We start from the raw sequence: 24,167 nt of genomic DNA, 5'->3' as shown, positions 1-24,167 counted from the left end.
CTAGACTGCCCCAACCCTCCTGATTTCGTGTATAGAGGGGCGGGTGTATAGAGCCGGCGAGAGATTGCGCCTGATCCTAATTGGTTCACCGATCTGTCCGTCAACCCCCGCCCCGTTAACACAACATTACGAGCGACGCCCACTGCACTCTGGTTGGTTGGGAAATGAAACACTTCCTCATACCGAGTCCACCGACTCGCTGGGCCAGGCTTTTATTTTTTAGCAAAACTAAACAATAAAAGCCTGGAGATCGAGGCTAGTAAACATCAAACATAGGCTATCTGTCTAAATAACATACACAGCATATGTGAACAAGCATACAGTATGTGAACCAACAAACAGTACATCTGAATAACATAACATACAGTAACATCATTAATAACATAATAATTCTCTCTCTCTCTCTCTCTCTCTCTCTCTCACACACAAATACTGTGTTACTCCACCCTATAGCATCCATCCACACCATCCCTGGGCCCCACACTGTGTCTGTGTTTCATGGCTTACTGATATATGAATAATGCATCTGATACAGTGGTCCCTATGGTTGTCTAGACAACAGCTCTGTATTGTCTCAGACTACTGTGTAATTTACACACTGCGTCCCTCTCACTCACACCCTCGATCCGTCTCTTCTGTCCACTCATTGCTGTAGCTTCTTTTCTGGCTATTGATTACTTTCTTTCTTATGTACAGGTCAGGTTCCCGAAGTTAGGGAAACACTGTTTTACAACCTCAGCTTTCTTGCTTTTCTATTGATCCATGGAGCTACATTAAGTAGAGGTACAGTACATCTAAGATGGCCTGCACTGCTGTGCTCAACTGTTCATTGACTTCATTGAATTCTCTTATTTGATGCTATTGTTCCTTATACAGAAGGTTTGGCGTGTTGATCTGGCCTGTACTTTTTTGCCTTATTATTTATCTTTTATCTTGTCTTGTTTTTATTTCCTTGAAACCCAGTATTATCTTTTGTATATGCTGTGCACAGTCGTACATGACTGCTTGTACCTTTATGAGTGAGTGACAAATAAAACCTTGATTCGTGCGATCTGAATAGTCATTCTTACAGTGCATCATCAGTCATTGAATTACCTTTTAGCTGGTGAAATTGTAGTGAAAGTAAACACTTTCAACCTAGCATTCCTGTTTTGTGCGTGTCCTAGGCAAAAGATATCCAAAATAGTGAAAATAGCAGATCTACAAGCTGTAAGCTTGTAGATAGGCTATATTCGCTCTTTTCTAAATAGGACTTAAGTGGTTAAACTGCTCCTCATTTAGCTGGTACTCTATGGTGTTTATATACTTATGCTGTCATACAGTTACTATGTTTACTTGTGTGTATATTGCACTGTGGTATTGTATTTATGATGGATCTATGTGATACATGTATTCATCATTTCATTGTTTTGTACAGTATGTAGGCTCTCCAACCCAAGGGAGTCTAGTAGGGTCACTTGACCTGACCTAGTAGGTATTTGAAGGTGTTTCTTTGTCTGATATAAGATGCTCCAATTAATATCACAGTTGATCCAGCATGCAGACTGTATTCTCCCAAGAAGGGGAAGATACAGTAAAGGAGGGGAGACGGAGCCAGGCCGAATTATTGGCCAGGCCGTTATTTTGACCATTGTTTGACTTTTCTGAAGACATCTGTATCAGCAATTATGCAGCCAATGTTTACCGATTCATTAGCACTTTTCAACCTGGTGTCAGCATTTTTGTTATTATAGACACAAATAACAAAATAACGTTAAAAAAATAGCAGCCCTACAAGATTACAATGTGTCACAGTGCAACATGGTGTTAGCTTACAGGTCAGCTATTTTATATAGGGCTTAAGTGGTTAAATAAAATATGTATGTGTATTTTATATTTACTTGTTTGCTTGCTCATAGTATAATTAAAGTTAGATGTTGATTTCATCTATTGATTTATATACTGTTGTTGTTGTATTGTTCTCAAATACATAACTTTAATCAAATCTAAGTTTATTTTTTAATTGATTAGAATATTTTGCACTTCTTGCACCAAGAATCGGTTCGGTCTGGCATCTAAGTGCAACGGTTGAAGCTTGCACCATCAGGCCTCATCAGGTGTGAGTACAATGGGAATGCAGGGGAGTGTAATTTGAGGGGAGGAGGTTTGGTGGTTTACAAAAGGGATAAATCCAGAGGAACAGGGGGGCTAGTGTTCAGTGTGACTGTTCTATAACTGGAAAGGCCTCGACTGACATCCCTGCTGGAGTCGTATGTCCTTTTTCCTCGTCCTCCTCGAGCAAGAACGCAGATCATTCATTCTAAATCAGGGACCCCCACTACATATTGTATATGTGTGGTGCAGATTAAACGTTTTTATAGATTTCATAGATAGCTTCATAGACTTGTTTGACAGCTCTATCATCAGTGTATGTTGGATTCATGTTAATGTGTATTTTCAGACATTTAACCACCGTCAATACTTTGTAAACTTGACCTTCGGCTCTGTACTTGGTCTGCTCTTTTTTCCCTCTACACCAAACTTCTTTGCCGAAAATAGCCGACCTACAAGCTTGTAGATCTGCTATTTTTGGCTAAAGTTCTCCTCAGAATTGGGATGGTAGGGTTCAAGTGGTTAATGTAAAAAATGTCGTTTTGGCGGCCCCATGTAGTAACTCTGAGGACCCCCTAGTTGAAGACCTCTGTTCTAAATGTATTCTTTATCGTGCAGCCGTGTCACACACTGAAAATCTGCTTTGTTTGGCAAGCAACACAGTCATACCACAAGACTTAAGACTGCAAAAGAACAGTTAAATGTCAGGTTCAATGTATAGAATGAAACATGAAAGAATTACACATACCCTAACCCTAAACATTTAGAATCAATATTACCCCCACATATTAAAGCTACAATCCATAAGTTTTTCTTTGAGGTAGTTGAAACAATGTCCGAACTACAGTAAAGATGGCAGTGCATCTACCAGGGTCTAAATGTCTCTCTGTGGAAGAGTAGGGAGACCGCCTTCAACCACTGCAGATGTACTAGTTATATTGTATTAACCTACAAATAAATCGAATCAAATCAAACATACTCTAACATACAGATTGGTTAGAATAACCTTTTATTCATTAAAATAAGCTTTAAAAAACTGGCAGCCATGTTATTATGTTGGAAGCTGGATTCAAATCTGTTAAGTCGCAAGTACAATGCATGTGTGTTCGCAACTGCCAAACCTCCACAGTCTGCTTCACTCCTTTTGTCTTTAGCCTAATGCCTAACTTATGCTCCATCGTATGGTGTTGCGCCCCAAAAATATCAGATCTCCATGCCCACAACGTGTCACGGCTGTCAGCTTGGAGATCTGCTATTTTCGCCGCATACAAAGTCGTACGACAAAGTATCATTTAGGCTTAATCGAAGTTAATGAACTATTGAACTTGCAGCACGCATGCCATCTTAGAGGTGTATCAACATAGCCTTGCTGGCTCAATAGAAGAGGTTTAGGCTACGATTAGAACTGTTTTAGACAAAAGATATTATGTGGAAATCATTCGCGTATAGCCCCACATGGCTGCTTGAACACAAATGGAGTCAACCATTGAGCGTAGCCCACACAGCATCTTAGATGTACCTCTACTGGGAACCTTGGTTGAAACCATACCATCCTAGAAGCGCTTCTTTTTAAATAAATGTCAGTTAGTCGACAGTTGAACACACAGTACAGATTCCAATTGAATGTGTGTTTGTGTGTTTGTATGATCATATATACATATATATATATATATATATATATGTATATGTATATGAATGTAAACTATATTTCACATTCCATCAACAGCATTAATAGTTTGTTCCGTATGATGGAACAGTCGTATAAGTACAACATAGTCAACCATACAAACATGGCACTGATACCTTCAGCACAAAGGGGGACAAATCCCCTGCAGAGCACAAGAGCACCTCTACAAGACATAATACCTTTACAAGACATAAAGTACCCTGATAGTGCTACATAATGAGAAACCATGTTCACCGTGCCCTCAACCACACAGAGTCAATCTACTGTGAGGAAGGTTTCTAATTAAAAGGGCACTGACCTTTCAAAAGGGAGGAAGTCTAAAAGTGGACCCAGAGCTTCAGAAAAGAGCTTTCATTGCCTTTAAATACTGCATCTAAAAGAGAAAAAAATTAATAGTTCACCCCAAAAATTACTTATTTTCTATCAATTACACCCCCCATGAAGCCTTGAATTCATGGAGATTTTGTTGTTTTTGTTGCATTCCTAAGCCAATAATTCGATGATGGGTGGCTGCTCTGGAGACTGCGCTGGTCATCAAATTATTGGCTCAGGAATGCGACAAAATCAAAGAAATCCCCATTAATTCAAAGCTTCATGGTGTGTTTAATTGATAGAAATGTTTTAATTTACTACTCCTTTAAGCCCTATACGACAAATAGCAACGGACGGACGGACGGACGGACGGACGGACAGATAAATAGAGTAGGTTGTGTTTGGAATGCAGGGTTGAAGAATGGACGGGCTGATAAATGAATATAGATGTAACAACTCCCAGGTTGAGACACATTGCTTGAGACCACAAGGTCTTGCCTCTGTCTCGTAATTAATAATTTAGACTCTGCTGCATAATTCATCACTTCAGTCAGTTCAAAATGTAAATTGAATTTCAAATAAAGACAGCAGCAGTTTCATTCTCAAGAATCTTTAATGAGGCCTGACAGAAGAGGCTTTTGGTTAAGTGCAATTCTGTTTTTATTTTATTTGATTGAACATTATTTACTAATAGAAGCAAAGTGCTAAACACACAGTGACAAAATAAAACAACACAGAAACAAAATATACAAATGATGAATATGTTTTTCAATGTGTACATAAAATATTCTACACCCCCAAAAATATTGGTTGTTCAGCAGTTCTTCAGTATCAGCATAATAATCAATTATATATTTACTTCACAGGTTTACAAGTTCCATCATTCGTAGTTTTCAGATAAGAAAGGGGGGGGGGGCAGAGAGAGGGAGAGCAAGGAGAAAAACATAGGAAAGAAACAGGTCAAAGAAAAATCAAATATGTTTACATAGCATGGGTAACCGGAAGGCTCGCCCCAAAACACACTTGGCCCCATTTTTTCCGTGGACCGCTCGCCCCCATGCAGCGGTTCTTGTATTCTTGTATTTGTTTTACTGAGGTTAAGGATAGGAATAAGGTTAGGTTAGGATTAAGATTAAGATTAGGAACTAGAAAAAGTGCTCCTCGGAGCACAGGTCTCCGCCAGGACAGGTAGGTTATTGTGGCCCCCTGGTGGCTGGCACTATAATAGGCCAATGTTAAAAGGGTGCCATTTCTTCCTAGATCTTTCATTGAGGCATTTTGTTCCAAAATTTTGTTTTGTAAAAATTGACCTGCTGGTGGCGCTATAACACGCCAATTATGGGTTGTTAAGATGCTGTAAGAACCGGTTAAGCCCCAGATGGTTATTTAGGGGTTCTCTACTGGTTCTCTATTGGTTATTCAGCCTATACTGTTCTATACAGCACCATTTCACAAAGTTGCACCTTTAATATAGGTGCGTTATAGCACCAAAAGAGGTTCTTTCCCCTGTGCTAAAGAACCACTTTTACAGCTATTAGCACCATTTGTTTTTCAGAGCAGTGGTTCTCAAAGTGGGGTCTTCTTGACGGGGTTCCAGGGGATCCCCAGCAAAATAAGTTTATTTAGGATCACAATCAGTTAAACCACTTTTTGGATGCTATGTAAATGGATACCATTTTCTGTTGTGTGACAAATCTTGGAAAGTTTTTCTGGGGGTCACTGGCACAAACTCTTTTAAGAATGGGGTCCGTGGCCAAATAGGCTACATATCAACTTGGGAGTCCTTGACATGGAAATGTTTGAGAACCCCTGTTTTAGAGTGTACAGTACTCGCATTACCCGCCTGCCAACAGACCAAAGACAGACAGACAGTAAGTTGACTATTCTTAGATGCCTATTTTAGATGTTTTTATTATAATGTTTTTTGTTGATGTCTCTTTTTCTTGTCTGTTTCTGATTATGAGAGCTGCTGTAACATCTTAATTTCTTAATGAATATAGGACCTACCTACCTACCTACCTACCTACCTACCTACCTACCTACCTACCTATCAAACTTACCCACTGACAACCCAACCCCTATCCCATCCAAACTCCCCACCCCTGCATCGTCCAGACCAGGGCACAACGCAAAGCAATAATTCAACTGTACTGACAGAAACATCCCTTTTTGAAGCAGCCCATATGTCCCTATCCGGGAGGGGAGAAGGAACATCTGGGCCAATCTGCTCTCTCTGTTGGCACCACTACCCTGGCCTGAAAGAGTGGTAGGAAAATGGATAGATGGATTATGTGTGTGTGTGTGTCTGTCTGTCTGTCTGTCTGTCTGTCTGTCTGTCTGTCTGTCTGTCTGTCTGTCTGTCTGTCTGTCTGTCTGGTGTGTGCATGGATGAGATAAAAGCATTGAGTTCTTAAAAACGTTTTAGGTCAATGTTCATGTTTTGGAGATTTCTTTTAAGACAGCCCCCTTCTGAATCCCATAAACAAACAGTAAATTGATCTCAATGCTGCTCACCAGACTAGACTACAATGGTGTCATGTTGCTGAGATGTAGTAATGTAACCATTGTGGAAGTCTGACATTTCACTGCTAGCTTGCTGTATTGGGGCTGCAGTATATATACTTGTTCGCCTCTATCTGCACCTGTGGAGAAAAAACAGGCTACAATCAAGGGCTACAATCAATGCACTTTCAACCAGGTTGAAAGTGGATACGGTATCTGAAAAGTTGTCTAAGGAACTATATAAATAAATGATTCTGTAAGATCCCACATGTTTTACTAATTGTATACCTATGTATATACCTCTGATTGTGAAGAAATAGTTGAAGCATGACTGTAAATAGCCTCGGTTTCATCTTAGAATGAACATTGGTATTATGTCACCGCTTCAGCTTACGTAACTGGCCTACAATAGATGCTTTGTTTGCATAATTGGAGAGAGATAGATTCACGGCAACCAATCTGTGGTTGAGCTCTGATGGCTTCATTTGCATTTATTCAAACGAGCTATGTGTGCTCACACACCAATACACAGACATACACATAGGTGGGAATGTGTGTGCTTGTTTATCTTTCCGTCCCTGGAGATGGAAACCATTTTAGTCAGAATTAACTCACCAATTCAGAGCTAGGACAGTCTTGCTTATGGCTCTTTTCGGCTGTAAAAACTAATGCTGTGCGGTGGCCGTGAAACATATTTCAGGGGTTTTAGATTTGTTTCCATACACGGTTCAGTTTCAGATACGGTTCTCGAAACATAATTTGGGCCCTGCTCAGGAGGTGGTACTAACCCCAGAACTTATACTGTACTTTAAAAAAAAATCGAAAATAGACAATCTACAAGCTTTTGATGTGTTGTGAGCTCGTAGATCAGCTATTATTGTTTTTTTGTTTTTTTTCTAGGATGCACCTCCGCTTCAGGGGTGGTTCTGGTTATAATGGAAACATAACCAAAAAGTATATAATAATAATACAACTTCACAGGTTCTGGAAAGTTTCAGGGGAGTTCAGGGTTACCCTCAAACACAGGCCAATAGTCTACTATCTGTGATCATATCAATCATGATGACACTCTTCTCTTACTGAACGATTAGTTTGGCTGTTTTGTTCAGCCTGGTTTTCACCACACACGGTCAAACCAAATTAATTGGCTTGATTTCCACTGTAGGTACAAAGTAAACAGCTCTACTACTGTAACCATGGCTACTCATACCATGGATTTCACTGTAGGGCCAACAGCACCAGCAAAGGGCTTTAGACATTTGCCTGGTTTCCATATCAGGGCCAAGCATACGTAGCTAACCTGGACTTGCTAATTATTTATGCAATTATGTTTTTCACAATAATTAATAATTTGGTAATTTGGAATGTGGTGTAATTATCCCTGGTGTCATTACACCAAGGCAAAGCGTCCAATATAATTCTGGTGTATTTTTCCTCTTAGCATATTTTGCATGTCATTTTGTATGTGCAGTCAGTGTTTCCTGCAAAGCACATTCAGTCTCTCTTTGTATGAAGTGTATGTCCATGTTTATTTGCTATGCAAATAACATTTGAATTGACCTGTGTATCTTCCAGTGAAGCCAGCAGCAGTGGCAAATATAAAGGGCAACATTTTCTAGTCATGGGACACAACACAAGCTATATGGCCTGTGTTTATGGTTATGGGTTTTACAAGGCTGACAATGTTTACACATCTCAGTCCTTATTTACAGTGTTGGAAATTAAATTCACACAAGTACTTATGTCCATTTTTCAATACTTATTACTTTGACTGTAGTCTATAATTAGGCTATTTGAATACTTTAGCTGCATATAACTTTGCAGATTTAGCTTATTATTACAAAACATACATTAATCAATTAAGCCCTATTTTAAACTTTGTCTAGGCCTGTTTGAAAATAGCCGATCTATAAGCTCACGACACATTGTGATTTTGTAGATCAAATATATTTTGAAAGATTTTGACAAAAAAAATCCTTTGAAAAAAGCTTCTTCCTACATTCTGCATAATAGCCTACTTTTACTTTTGATATATTTTGATGCCACTCATTTTGTACTTTTACTCATTTGACGTATAATAAAAGATATATCATCATGCAGAAATCAAGTGAGACTGTAGACTTTTAAACCATTCAATAGGTATTCAGAGAATAAAACAAAATGTGAGGTAGGCCTTTATCTGAACTCTGTCCACTCCTCTAAATCTGTCTCAGTAAATAAACCAAGGAAACATAAGATGGAACACAATACTGTGAAACTAGTCACGGGTGAATGAATGCCACCCACCCCACCCACGCACCAGTGGCTGTTGTATGTTCAGCTCAGGTGAGTGACGCAGCTACTGTACCTCTGTGCTGCAGGGCAGGCAGGTACATTAAAGCCACGCCCCTTTGAAGTGCACGCACACGTGCGTGTGTGTGCGTGCACTTCAAATGGGCGTGTCTTTAGAACTACCTGAGGCACAGGTCTTGTTACCTGTTGCGTTCGGCTCTCTAGCGCAGGTGAACTGCACGGCGCTTCAAAGTGAATAGCTCATGTTTTTAGAATTGCGTTGAAGAAGGGTCTGTTTATTATTATTATCTGCAGGCCGGTAGCCTATTTAACTTAACGACCCATGTTTTCACCCACCTGAGGACCCTGTTTATGTTTGTGTGAAGCTCAACTACAACAAGGTAAAGTGCTTTTTTTGTCTGTGCAAAATATGTATTGATAATCGTGTTGGCACGCAGTTTATTCAAACCGTGCGTTTTGTGCTCTTGCTTGCAGAGCTTTGTTGGCTGTGTTTGTATGCATTTAATCTGAAACCTGAATCGTTGTAAAGAACAGTCCTAAATAATACTACACGCAGTGTTATTGTACAGTAAGTATTTTGGTGTTGTGGTGGGAGGGTCGGAGAGACAAGGTATAATTTTATGTAGTACTTGGTTTCAACAGAACCGGTTTGCCTGTGTCTGCCTGCTTTGTGTGTGTGTTAGTAAATGAGTCATTCACTCAGCGTTATGTATGTATCATATGTCCTGGCCTCAAGGTATGAGTTTGGACGTGTGTGTGTGTGTGTGTGTGTGTGTGTGTGTGTGTGTGTGTGTGTGTGTGTGTGTGTGTGTGTGTGTGTGTGTGTGTGTGTGTGTGTGTGTGTGTGTGTGTGTGTGTGTGTGTGTGTGTGTGTGTGTGTGTGTGTGTGTGTGTGTGTGTGTGTGTGTGTGTGTGGTCTATTCATACAGATGAGGCCTACTGTATAACTCCTTTATGCACTTATCAGTGCTGTAGCATCATGTTTCATGACAGATGGGTCAATCGAGGATGCTGATTTTAATTCCTACCCAACAGAACATCTGTTGATTTTGATCACTGGTTCTGTTAAAATAAAAAAGGGTAGCCTATATTTGACCTGCCAAGGTGCACAGAGGGCCAGGTCTGATGTTAAAGGGCCTTTGTTCTTTAACCCTTTATGACCTGAGGCTGCTTCTACAAATGTCTTTTAAATCCTAACAGTTTTCTGAAAAACATGTTTCTATATCAGTGGTTCTCAAGCTTTTTCATGTGAAGGACCCCAAAAATTATATGTATTTGGCCGCCGACCCTATCTAAGTTAAGAGTTAAAAATGTTTGCTTTAAAATAATATATATATATTCAAAGATTGACAAATCGTCACGATAAAAAAAAAGGCAGATCTACAAGCTTGTAGCGCGGCACAAAGTGGTGCGCTATGAGCTTGTATATCTGCCATTTTTTTATAGCCAAAGTATAAAATAATGCTTTTTAGCTCAATCTAAAATCTAAAATGAAATTAGTGTTACGCCACTATACTTGGGACAATTCTGAACTTGCTCTCTACCTTTACCTGTTTATCCGTAATGGGTTGCTATGACAACTGAAATTCAACTGAAGGACACACCAGCAGTACCAAGCCAGGAGGCGCCGGGGATCGAACCAGCTTGGAACCTCGTGATTCAGCTACACCAATGAGTACAGACTCATTGGTAACTGCTGGTGTAGTCGTAGTGTTTGACTGCCCTGCATGACCTGTCCAGGGTCAGGAGTGCTGCTGTGTATCTTCAAGAGCCTTCCTTTTCAACCTTCTGTTTTACAGTTTGGATCTGCACCAGTTCTAGGGGGGATGTGCCGGAAATTGATCCCGTTATCAGGAGTTTACTGCATGGTCAGTTTGGTTCTGTTGTAATGTAGTAATCCTCTGATCCTATATATGCTCTCCTCTGGTGACTGGACATTTAGTTGAATTACTCTTCTGTAGCAAGCAGTGGTGGAAAAATACTTAAGTAAAAGTAGAAATATCACAATGTAGAAATACTTTTTCTTGAGTAAAAGTACAAAAGTATTGACATCAAAATATACCTTCAGGACCAAAGTAAGTAGTAAATATTTGATAAAACCCTTGTACTGTATAAGTCTATTTTCGAATAGGTGAATTATAAAATGGGGCTTAATTGGTTACTCATCCTCCTATAATTTGACAAACCTCTGTAGTGCATGGGTGCATGGTGTAGTGGTGAGGCCAAAATTGTTCTGCCCCTTTCTCCTCAGTGCCTGGAGCAATTGATCTGAATTTGCACACAGCCATTGACCATTACCATGTGCACCTAACAGCAAAGCCTGTTTTCTCAGCTGTTTATTAGCGTTTTTGTGTGCATATCCCCCCATGGGTATGGTCTAGTTATTATATTAATTATTACTATGTTTTGTAATAATAATCTAAATCTACAAATTTAGTAGTAACTGAAGTTTTCAAATAATTGTAGTGGAGTAAAAAGTACAATACCTGCCTCTGAGTTGGAGGCAGTGGAGTAGAAGTATAAAGTATTGACAAATTGACTAGTTCGAGAACCTCAGACTTGTACTTGAGTACAGTTGGAGAACAAGATGACAACAAGGTAGTGTCACACGTTATGACGTTTATTAAACACACACACACACGCAGAATATTTACATTTGCACAAGCCACATTGTGTGGTCGGGAGATATGAGTCATCACGGACACAGAAGTAAGCAACACGAGGCGGGACTGAATGTGGTACAAACAATGCTGGGCATATATAGATAATGCGATAAGGTGTAAAGTACACAGACGCAGTATTTGCTTACACAGCTTAAGAGCGATTAGGCATACTGTAGTTAAAAAGATTATGTGCAGATACTTGGACCCGAGCCAAGTCTCGTGCAAATTACGACAGGTTCTCGTGCCTGGAGCTATACCGTTGACAGGGTGCATGTGACGTTACCGCTGTAATGTATGGACTGTTAAGCCTTTCTCCGTATAACGGTGTCGTGTGCCGTAAAATAGCTGATCTACAAACTCACAATGCGTCGCATCCGCGACGCATTGTGAGCTTGTAGATCTGCTATTATCGGTGCATACGTTAGGCATTTCTATGAAGCGAATATCTGCTTTCTTTGAGCCGAACAATGAGAAGCATTGAGCCGGCCTACTCGGCTGCAAAGGGTATGGTTTCACTAAGAATTATTTGAACGTCTTCTTGCCTTCAGGTGAACCACACCAGAGCCTGTAGTGACAGTTCTGTGTCAAACGGCTGCGACTACAGTTTCACTATAACCTATATCTCTTTCACTAGGTCAGCCTCTCTTATACAACTTAAAGCTGTGTTATATTACTCTAAATTAGTAATAAGTGTAATATTAGCACAGCACTCACTGTTGAGTAATCTAGGATGCTCACTCAACAGTGATGGCTGTTTATGGTTTTCTGTTTTCTGTTTCTGTCAAGGACAAGTTATGCTGTATTGTATTGAAGGAAAAAAGAAAACTGTAAACTATAATTAATATCTTAATCTGGCCCAGTACTTTTCTCATTGGGAAATGTTTTTTTGGCGGGGAGGAAATGCATGAGAATCGTTGATCCATACAAATAAAAATGCCTTCAGGCTGAAGCCAGTTTAGTGGGGCCTGACAGCTGCTGATAAACAGTACAATATTGTCTAAACACTTGAAAGTAGTGCTGCAAATGTACTTCATTGGAGGTGTGTGTGTGTGTGTGTGTGTGTGTGTGTGTGTGTGTGTGTGTGTGTGTGTGTGTGTGTGTGTGTGTGTGTGTGTGTGTGTGTGTGTGTGTGTGTGTGTGTGTGTGTGTGTGTGTGTGTGTGTGTGTGTGTGTGTGTGTGTGCGTGCGTGCGTGCGTGCGTGCGTGCGTGCGTGCGTGCGTGCGTGCGTGCATGTGTTTGTATCACATTGTCGTCATTTCAGCCGACAAATCCCTTAATCGTTTTGGAGAGAGAGATGAAGCAGTGTGATCCGTGGGAAAGGAGGAATAGAGAGAATTGCCAGACTGCAAATGGACAGCATAGAAAAACAAGGATGAAAGAACAGAATAGTAAACGGCATGAAAGGAGCAGTAAAGAGAAGAGATATCTGTGCTGAAGAAGACATTTATGGCCCCTTTATACACGCAATTCAGGATTCCACAAATGGCCCTTCTTATCCATCAGGCTGCGGTTCCTATTCAACATGCCATCTACCTGTCCCCACGCAGCAACGCACAGGTTTCTCTTCACAGGAGGCTGTCAAAAGCACCCAAAGAAAAACGCCTTTAGCATATAGAAAATCATTCTCTGCATAACACGTGGGGTCTCTAATGTCACCCCGGGTAGCTGTAACAGTACATAATGTGCTGTGAAACACACTGCGTCATTATAGTTTATAGATGCTATTACCCATCTGTTTCTCAACGGGTAGCATCCCACCAGATGCCGATAAAACCCTAACTGAAGAATCATACACAGATATACAGATTTCAATACAGGGCTACAGTGAACTAGCCTGGTTTCTGTACAGCCAAATGGAGTTTGGGCTGGTTCTCACTACAGGCCCAAGCTTGGCTACTCAGGGCCTATCCACATCACTTAACTGTAGCGCTGGACGATAGGGCTGTGCTAAAAGGAAATCGATACAGCAGTATATAGTATCGTATTCCATGACGATACCCGTATCGATACAGAGGCTACTGTGTCGATACGGCAGGAAATGTTGTAATTTGAAAAATAAATATCACCTGTGTGTGAGACAAGTTTCCTGCAACATTATTTTTGCTACAAAAGACAAAAAGAGAAGGCCATTTAAAGAGAGAGAATATTGTATTTATATGTATTAACTGGCAGGAAGGAAGGAACTCTGGCATTACAAACATAATATTTTATTTTAAAGATCTCGGTGGGACTATAACATTTAAAAGTCAGAGGGCCCTATTTTGCACTGCGTCCTATTCCTTATGACTAATCTTATTAGGCATTTTTTATTTTAAAAATATCTAAAATAGCCAATGTACAGCTGTTTTCACTATTTTAGAAAATACATTACTATTTTAGGATTAGTCATAAGGCATAAGACCCCGTGCAAATTAGGGCCCAGGGTCTGTATCGACTGTCCACTACTGCATTCTGTAGTTTTTATTTATCCTATTAAAATCCTAAATGCACACAGGAAAAATTACTTGAGAAAGTGATCACACAACACAGAAATCCTGTTTTGCTTGAATCAGTGAAGTCAATCCTCATATTTGCACAGAATACAGTATTTCATACACCTGGAAAGTGCTTAATTGAAAACGAATACACAAAATTCCCCAAATACACAAAAATGGTGTGTACCTTTATTGATCCCAGTATGGAAATTGGGCCTAGTGGATTTTCAGAGCATGTTTTTTTTTTAACTCTCTGGCTACCAAGAACGAGTTATCACTAGTATTTTTCTGAATACCCTGGCTGCCGGGAAAAAAAAGTTTGGTCCAGACCATGCTATTTTCAAAGGCAGACAATTAATGTCAACGAGGTCGCGATGACCTCGTTGACATTTGTGAAACCACACAGTATAACCCTCAGTGATTAGCAACCATCAGGGGATCGATCATACTGGAGATAAATATTCTGTGACTACTTGAAAAGGGTAAGAAAATCTGGCAGTGGGCAAACGCGGCCAGAAATAAGTCTGGCAGTGAGAGAGTTAATGATCAATCAATCGATGTTGCGTCTTGGAATCAATGAAAATAACGTGGTGTACTCTCATTCAGTGCCAATGACGTGTAACACGTACATTTTTTCCAAAGCCCAGAGTGCCAATGACGTGTAACACGTCAAAACTGTGTTTTCAGTGTTTCAGCTAGATGCCGTTGTTCGCCAACCTATGAGTGATCCTATGACTTCTGGAGAAGAGTATACCCAGAAATAACGTGATCACTACAAACCCAGCTCCGTCCGATCTAATGTTATAGGATTTAGAATATATATATTTTTTTACTTTCTTGTTTTTTTCTGCGTTTTTGCGAGAACAAGCTATATTCAACAGCCAATAACTAAAGAACGGAGGGTGACGCGCTTTTTTCACCTGATGGAAGCAGAGACACTCCTCCGTCTTTTGTGACACTTGGTGTGCCGATCGTCCTGGAGCAAAATATTCTGTGGCTCTTGAAAGGTTAGTAAAAATGCTCAAAAAAGCTGGCGCTGACTTAATTATTAATTAATTATGGCACTCTTCCTATTTTTACTCTTCCTATCGCGATGAAAGAAAACATTTCAAGGTTTTAAAGAAACATGACATTTTTTGTGTGTTTTTGAATATCACTGTATGTTATATTATCATTGAAAGTACTGTGTCAATTATTTGGGGGCCCACTTGCAATATCTTGGATTGTACGGTATACGATCAGAGAGGCTTGCTTCTTATTCCAGGCTGTCTGTGGCTAGAGGCATGTTGTTAAAGAATCTTTATTTCAGTTTTATTCTAAGGTTACAGGTAATGTAGTGTTATGATATAATGTGGTGATTGGTTATGTATTTCATACTCGTGACTGTGTTCATTCATTCATTCAGTGTTCAGAGCAGAGGAACGCAATTAGAAAACCTTTATTTTATTTAGTATTTGATCACAGGCATATGATTTGGCATTATGTCAAATTGTAGGGCAATTTTTTTTTAATTTACTCTGATTGCAATAGGTTTGCAGAAATGTATTGAGCAGCGTGTTTCCCAATCAGTGGGTTAGGACCCAAAAGTGGGTCACAAGGTGTTCTGACAAAGGACAAAGTTTCAACGGAGCAATATTATTTTATTTAATATATAGTGTCATGTCTCCCAGATCCACTTACTGTAACCACAAAAAGAAACGTATTTAAAAAAAGGAAATAGTGCATCTACAAGCTCACAACGTGTCACATCAAGAATCAACTGTATTGTCACATCCAGGGGCACCGATTTATGTGCGCACTACTGGTCGTTTTTTTCCGGGTTTGTTACTTTTTGGTTATTACTATTATGCGGTTATTTCGGTTAATTTGGTACAAAAAAATGTACTCCATGAAGTGTAGATGTCGGAGGTTTTATCTTTTTCTTTGTGATGAGTTTGTGATGGGTGCTCTTCATTTCTCCTAGGGGCTTTAGCTCCGAGACACCCACAGTATCGGCCCCCTTGGTCACATCACTGGTTTACAGGTGTAAAGAAGTGAGCGAAATTTGATTTTGCGCAAGTTGTTTTTCAGAAAGGGAAAAGAACAAGGAGAGGGGACAGTGAAAGGGAGAGCAGGGAGAAAAATCAAACATTAAAGAAGCTTGTCTTAAAGAGGACAGAGAAATCAAGAAGAATCTACATGCACATACACCAACATAGCATAAGACCAACAGATACAGTAGTACACGACGTTAAACATGGTGTGAAAGTGGTGACTCATTGGTCGGTCCACTTAGCGGCAGGTATGTGCATGAGATAAGACATAAGGTGCAAAAAAAAATAAACAAACAGGGTAGAAACTTCACAGGTAGAATAAAATCCACATGGCAGGTCCACAGGGAAATAAGTCTGCAATCTCTGCATTGAGGAACAGATCCACGTGAAGGGAGAAACAAACAGTCTGTTTCAAGTGAAGTGTTCCAGTTGACAAGCCAGCCTGGTGACAGGCAGCTCAGGCCTTGTTCAGCAGTCTGATGGAAGCTGGTCAGAAATCTGGTGGCCTTGCCCTTGATCCTACGGTAGGGTTAGCAGCATTAGCATTGTGAGCTTGTAGATCGGCTACTTTTTTTAAATAGCCCCAAATGTTGCCTATAATGACATGGCCAACACTGGGATACCATGGTTATTAGTGGTTAATAGTCACACAAAATGGGTCTCCCATTGTGCTATTTGAGAAATTAGCCCAACATTATGCCTATAATGACATGGGCAAACTTGGGATGCTAGGGTTAAAAGTGGCTAATAGTCACACAAAATGTGCCTCCCATTGTGAATTTAGTGAAGTGCTGCGTCAGACATGTTTTTATATTGTGCAATGTTTCTATTCAGACTGACTGGACGTTGGGTGGAATGTCCTTGGGGACTGTTCCCAGGCCACTGGCAGTTCAACTCCCAGCTCTGTGACAATGTTCTGGTCCAGCTCCACTGTGGCCTTTGTCCTCCCCTGTCCTTCTTATGTGCTCTGTCTTTGTGAACCAGCGTTCTCTTTTTCTTTATGTCTGTCACTCACTCTAGTTTATGTTCCTCATTCACACGCTCTTCTAACACACACACACACACACACACACACACACACACACACACACACACACACACACACACACACACACACACACACACACACACACACACACACACACACACACACACACACACACACACACACACACAGGCTTGCTCGCTCTCGCTCTCTCTCGCTCTCGCGTAGGCTCCTTAGAGCTGGTTATACATCCAGCTCTTGGGTTAAGCGAGAACGATACGATACGATGAACAGTCTGCACACAAATATTCTCCCACTGTTTATTGCAAGTATAGTTTCGAAGTCGATCACATCTGGATTTTCACCAGGATGAAGATGTGATTGAAACGTTGACCACACTTGGACTTGTCTCACCACTGTGCCTATTGGCACACCGTTTTGGAACCACTCATTTAGCCTATATTAGACAGTCCAAAAAGTCTGGCCCGGAGGCCAACTGTGGCACAAGGGCAGATTTTTATATGGCCATATATGAAATATGTCTTATTTCCTAAAAGCTATTATGGCGCGCTACTGCTGCCAGTGTAATCATGTGCATCTCATACATTGATTGAAGTTTTTGAGTGTTGAAATTAACGTGGGCAGCTAAGCCATTTCTCTGTCGAATTAGTTAGACGTTTTTTTAACTGCTTGTTACTTGTGTTGTCTCATTCTCAACTTAAGATGTGAAAGAAAGGCTATTTTGTAGAGACCTTTTCACACCTGGTTACATTGCCATTTGAACAAAAGACAATTTATTGGACTGTAAACATAATTGCAATGCAGTGCATGCCATGCATGCATGTGAAAAAAGGCTGAATTGCTTTTGTTTTGTTCACAGCAAAGATGAGTGACTTGGATTTGGCTATACTGCCAACAAAAGACTATTGATCTCGCACTGTAAGTAAAATACTAGTAAAATATAAAAAACTAATAAGTAAAACTGTTGCAAGTAAGTAGGTCGGAGAGGTTAATTGTCGTTATCAGCCGAGAGCGCAGGGGTTAATCTCTGTTACAAGCCAATAGACCCCTGGGAGATGGAATGCTGAGGTGTGCGTCACGTCACACCTACTCCCAGCGCCTCACCTACTCCCAGCTCCCAGTACTTACCACACAAGTTGCCACACCCAAGCCATTAGTGATGCGCGGGTTGACCCGTTACCCGCGGTCAACCCGCGGCGCGGGCTGACCCGTGTTGCGGGTCATCAACACCACTCTCACACGCAAAAAAAGAATCACATTTAAGCCTATTATTAATATTAATATTTGGATAAAACTACCATTAAAACCCATCATAATTATTTCAAGTTTTTATCATAATCTGACAATGTCAGTGTGGGTTCATTCCCGACAGCCTGGTGCTGTGTCTCACAGCTCTGCAGTTATCCGATAGATCAGCCTATTCTTCGTACCATGGTGTCGCGCGTTGAAAATATCAGACCTACAAGCTCACTACACGTCGCAACGCGCTGCGTTGTGAGCTTGTATGTCAGCTATTTTCGATACGCAACAACACCGCCATACGGCGAAGCACAAATGAAGCTTTACACAGCTGAGCTGCATCACCTCCTAATCAGTGCTGCGTACGGGTGGTTCGCTCGGGTGTAATGATAAACAAAGCCGGGGTCCCGAAGTGATAGAATATAAACCAAGCCGGACCCACTTGACGATAATAAAACCCGTCAAAACCAGAACTCGTATGGGTCGTGGATATTATACAAACAAGCACACTGTCTGTCTGCAATGGATAAAGTGTTTGTGGTGAAAGTTGGTGACACACATTGCAGGCAACTAAGGCAAGTAATCAACCTCCCTTGCGCCATCATTCATGTATAACATTAACAAAACTAAACACAAGCTCTAGGATTTGCATATTAAGGTTGAATGAGATGTAAAGGCCAAAACATATATTAATTTGTTTATACTGATGTGCGATGTAGGCTACGGTGTCCAGGGGCGGCCTTAATGATCTGGGGGCCCGTTTCAAGAGCTCATATGGGGGCCCCATATGCACCCCCCTCCCCCCCCCAAAAAAAAAGAAGAAAAAAAAAGAAGTTTTTTTACGTTTTTTTTTTTTTTTTTTAATAATTCGTGGACTGAAGTTGGTTTGCTTCCACAATCCATAATGATGCATTTCGAACTAAATTAATTAGGCTATCTGCACTTCCACCATGGACAGACAGCTAAAACAACTCAATGCACATGATTCACTTGAGCTGATCCCTGATTCAATCAGATCTACATCCTCTTCTTGCATGAAATTCTTGGACGTCGGCCAGCCAGAGGCGGGCCCAGGACTGGGATGCGAGTCAAAAAATATATAAAAAAAAAAAAAAAAAAATCTTTTTTATTTTTTTTATTTTTTTTGTGGGGGCCCCCTGAGGTTGGGGGCCCGTTTCAATTGAAACGGGTGAAACATAGGAAAGGCCGCCCCTGACGGTGTCGCGCAGCAGTTCACTCACACTCACTCATGATTATCTTCTTTTTTTTTCACCGCGGGTCGCGGGGCGGGTCGAGTCGTTGATTTATATATCGTTTTGCGGCGTGGGTTGAGGCGGGTTCGGTTCCGTGGCGGGGCGGGGCGGGTCATGAAAAAACCCGACCCGCGCATCACTACAAGCCATGCTACTCATACGCTGAGTTGGCCGTGCCCGGGATTGAACCCATGACCTTGTGGTCCATAGGGTAGAGCTCTACGGACTGAGCTACCCGGACAGTAATGTGATGCATTTGTATTTGACTTGGTCCAAAGGTACAGTATGACAGGAGATGCAGTTGGCCCTAAATGATAGATTTTTTTTTTCAAATATGGCCCCCATTGAAGTTTGGACACCCTCCCCTGGACTATCTTCTCCCACCAGTGCTATTAGGATTTATGGCCATACTTTTTACTCACTTTTCTTTACTCGTAACCTGGTGTCAGCCACTGTTATGCCTTGAGGGTGTGTGCAGCATAGCTAACAAGGAGAAATCTAGAACCTCTGACAGTTGTGAAATGAACACATTTAATAAAGTCACATCTATAAGTCATTGACTGTGGTACCATCCAAGAAAAGCACGGGGGGGAAAAAATCTATTTGGAATCAAAGAGAAAAGTATAATAAAAGCATGTCCCTTTAGAACAAAACCCTGTATTGATTTCTTTTTCTGCTTTTCTAAAGATAATAAGACTTTATTATATAGTACCTGTCATAAAGGGAGTCTAGCTAAATAAGTACCACTAAAACAATCTAAAGACAGAGAAGTAAACTCCAGTCATATAGAACAAAGTAAATTGCATATGTGCATAGCTTCAGTATTATTAATAGGGCTGGAGATCAAAACCCGGATCTATTACAGAATTTATTGAGACACAGAAATCAATAAGGCTTGCGCTTATCAATCTTCTTAGCGGTCCTAACGTGGCGTCATGTCCCGACTCTCGAGAGACGGTCAAGAGTCATGTCATTAAATCAAATCGCTGGCACAAACATGTCTGTCTAACAAAGTTTATTAGTTATGTTGAATTGTGTCGGGTGGTTGCGTCATTATCGCCATGTGCGGTGGATCATGGTTGAAGTGCATCAGTTCAAGCCAAAATGTGACGTATTTGCCTGTTGCAAAACCAAAATGGAAAATAGAACCTGTGAGCTTGTAGGGCTATTTTTGCAACTTTCGCGTGACACAGTTTGCATAGAAAGTTGAAATATTGGAGATAAAAGGTTTCTGCCTGACGGCAACGATATGCAATACTTTAAATTTCATATGCAATACTTTAAATTTCATATGTCTTGTGATAATGTTGGGTTTTCTCTAAATGTCCTTAATTATTTCAACGCTCTACCACCATATTCTTTATTTGTTTACTGAAATCAGTCCTTTGTTGTTGTGGAGTTGAGGTTAAGAGGGAAGCAGTGTTATTATTTCCCTCCGGGTGAAAGACATATTGAAAATGAGGCTGTTTACGTCCCTGTAGTGAGCTCATCTGTATGCCTGAGATTCTATAGGCCACCTCGATACTCTATTATAGAGAACCATGTATTTACCTGTATAATGTTTCTCACCTGTTATAATCCGTGTGTGATTCGTTTTTTTCTTCCCCCCCAAACACATTCCACAGGGAGGAAAGGGGCAGGAAATGGTCATATTTCACTGAGACAGCAATGTACTGCTTAGTGTATACACACACACACACACACACACACACACACACACACACACACACACACACACACACACACACACACACACACACACACACACACACACACACACACGTGAAGAACTGGTGCTACGCCAAGGGAAAATAGCTCAGGGCAGAACACTACTGTAGGTCAGTGTGTTATGGGATATGTTGTATTATCTGCTATAATGCAATTGTGTTATTTGTATTCTATGAAATAATCCCCTCGGTCTGTCACATACTAACTCTAGGCTTAAATAATAAATGCCCCCGCAGACACTGGAAGTGTACCAGAGTGGATATAAAACATTCCTGCTTTAGAGTCGGAGATGTAATGAAGAAGAGGCTAGTGGTGGAAGACTCAAACTAGCAGTACCACAATGTAGAAACACTCTGTTACAAGTAAACGTCCTGTATTCAAAATCTGATTTGAGTAAAAGTACAAAAGTATTGGCACCAAAATATAAACTTTTAAAAAATATATAAAGATTTTCAAACTTCTTCGGAAATAGTTTTGCTAAACCTGCAAAGAAACTAGTAACTAAAGACGTCAAATAATTGTAGTGGAGTAAATATTTGCCTCTGCTGTACAATTTTAATATGTACAGCAGTGGTTCTCAAAGTGAGGTTCCTTGGGGGGTCACCAGCAAAAGTAGTTAATACACAATCATTTTAACAACTTATCCATTTATATGTTGGCCATTCAAAAACAGCAGATCTACAAGCTCACAGCGTGTCATGTCTCGTGCGCTGCAAGCTTGTACATCTGCTATTTTTTTGATAGATTCGTTTTTCTGCCCTGCCTGGCACAAAACGTTTTCAGATGGGGGTCCTCCACGCGCGGCCAAATATATGTCAACTTGGGGGTCCTTGACATGAACACGTTTGAGAACCACTGATGTACAGTACTTGAGTGAATGAGACACAGGTCCTGACGCTGTGTCTCATATGGTGGTGTGTTGTCTGTCTCTGTGTCCCCCTCGGCCCCTCCTCTGGGATTCTCTCTCTCTCTCTATCTCGCCCTCTCATTTTAGTTCTGCTGTTGGCATTTTGCCCTCTAATATCATTAGAGAGTTAGATAAGGTATCGCCCCACTATCTCTCCATTTCCCCTCCTACCCTTTCTCTCCATAACTAGAGGGTTATTGAGATCAGGTACACATCTATTTATGTCTGTCTGTCTGTCTCTCTCTCTCTCTCTCTCTCTCTCTCTCTCTCTCTCTCTCTCTCTCTCTCTCTCTCTCTCTCTCTCTCTCTCTCTCTCTCTCTCTCACTCTCCCTCCACCCACATGCCTCCTGTTTTCTCTCTCTGTGCTCCCCTCTCTCACTCTGTCTTCCTCTCCTCCTCTCTCTTGTTCACTATTGCTCTTTGTCATTCTCTCTCTCTTTCTCTGTCCTTATCTGTCTGTCTCTCTCTCTGCTCTCGAGGACAGAGAGGCTTTTTGTTCGCTGGCTGGCTCCTTTGTCCTGAGGAAACAATGGGCCCCTCACTCTTGAGGGCAGCAGGGGAGGAGGCGCTGGAAAGGAGGAGGGAGGCAGAGTGAGTGAGTGGGAAGTCGCTCTGGATTGAGCGTCTCCTAAATGCCTAAATTGTAAATTGTGGATTGAGGGGAGTGAGGGAAGGAGGCTGCTATCAGGAAGGCCATATAGTGGGGTTGCAACGGTTAATCGATTTAATCAATTATAACTAAAATATTGATATTTTAACACAATTATAGATTAACAATCAGTCACTATTTGGGATTGATTATAGCGAGAAAAAAAAAATTTTATTCTGAAATAGTGAAAATAGCCGATCTTTGGGTGCCCAGTTCAAGAGTTGAGAAATATTTACTACAGAGAAATGTAAGCATCATTACATTTAAAAAAACAAGAAAGAAATGACTTGAAGTCATATTCTACCAGGTGCTGTGTGTGTGTGTGTGTGTGTGTGTGTGTGTGTGTGTGTGTGTGTGTGTGTGTGTGTGTGTGTGTGTGTGTGTGTGTGTGTGTGTGTGTGTGTGTGTGTGTGTGTGTGTGTGTGTGTGTGTGTGTGTGTGTGTGTGTGTGTGTGTGTGTGTGTGTGTGTGTGTGTGTGTGTGTGTGTGTGTGTGTGTGTCTCTGAGGCACAAGTACAGGTCATGTTGTACTTGCCCACAGGTCTTGCCCACTTGCCCGAAGAGTAAATCATCCATTATAGAAGGATAAGCAACTTTTTTTTAACCGTTCAATTTAACGTGTTTTTTTTACTTTCTACTTGCGAATTCTGGGGCTGTACGAAGAAAAATGGCAGACCTCAATGAGACAATTTATTTTATTAATAAAGTGCTAGCCTAATCACTGTCATGCAAGCAAAAATGTATAGGACTGCCTACCTATTGTGGTACAAAACATAAATCCTTCTGCAGTGAATTACAATATTAGAATTGTGCTGAATGCAAGAATGAAGAAGTTTTTGTTGTTACTGGCTTATAAAGATCCAAGCAGCGAAATGTTGTTGGAACTTGTACCACAGATTGTTCTACATACACAGTAAATGTTCTAATGGAGAAAGTAAAATATTAAGCAAGAAAATGAAATGGACAATAATAAATAAATAAAATTAGCCTACAGATGTACAGTTTTAGGAATACTCTAATACAGGGGTCTTCAACGTGTTCAGGCCAAGGACCCCCTAGCTGAGAGAGAGATGAAGCAGGGACCCCCTCTATATATTGTATGAAATTGTGCTTGCAGATTAAACTTTTTTTGTTCCAACTTGGTCTGCTCTGGCAAAAATAGCCGATCTACAAGCTCAGTTGTGTTTGTGGATCTGCTATTTTTGACTAAAGTTCTCCACAGAAATAGGATGCTAGTGGTTATTGTAAAACTCTGTACTCTGAGGACCCCCTAGGGGTCCCGGACCCCCTGTTGAAGACCCCTGCTCTAATAAGGGACTTGGCTTAGAC

The 24,167-nt window shown here is 40.8% G+C and overlaps 1 protein-coding gene across 3 annotated transcripts in view; it reads left to right on the top strand.

Annotated features, from left to right (window-relative positions):
- Positions 1 to 9,081: 9,081 nt before the first annotated feature.
- Positions 9,082 to 24,167, top strand: part of LOC308086042 (nesprin-2) — an 87,454-nt gene continuing 72,368 nt past the window's right edge. For all 3 annotated transcript variants that reach the window (XR_013933219.1, XM_080429366.1, XM_080429367.1), the window contains exon 1: positions 9,082 to 9,264. The gene's annotated coding sequence lies outside the window, so the exon portion shown is untranslated. The remainder of the gene's footprint in view (positions 9,265 to 24,167) is intronic.

Source organism: Gymnoscopelus braueri (genome assembly GCF_963280865.1).
Source record: "Gymnoscopelus braueri genome assembly, chromosome: 5".
Classification (NCBI taxonomy): domain Eukaryota; kingdom Metazoa; phylum Chordata; class Actinopteri; order Myctophiformes; family Myctophidae; genus Gymnoscopelus; species Gymnoscopelus braueri.
The sequence above is the reverse complement of the archived record's forward strand: the minus strand, read 5'-3'. Positions and strand labels throughout refer to the sequence as shown.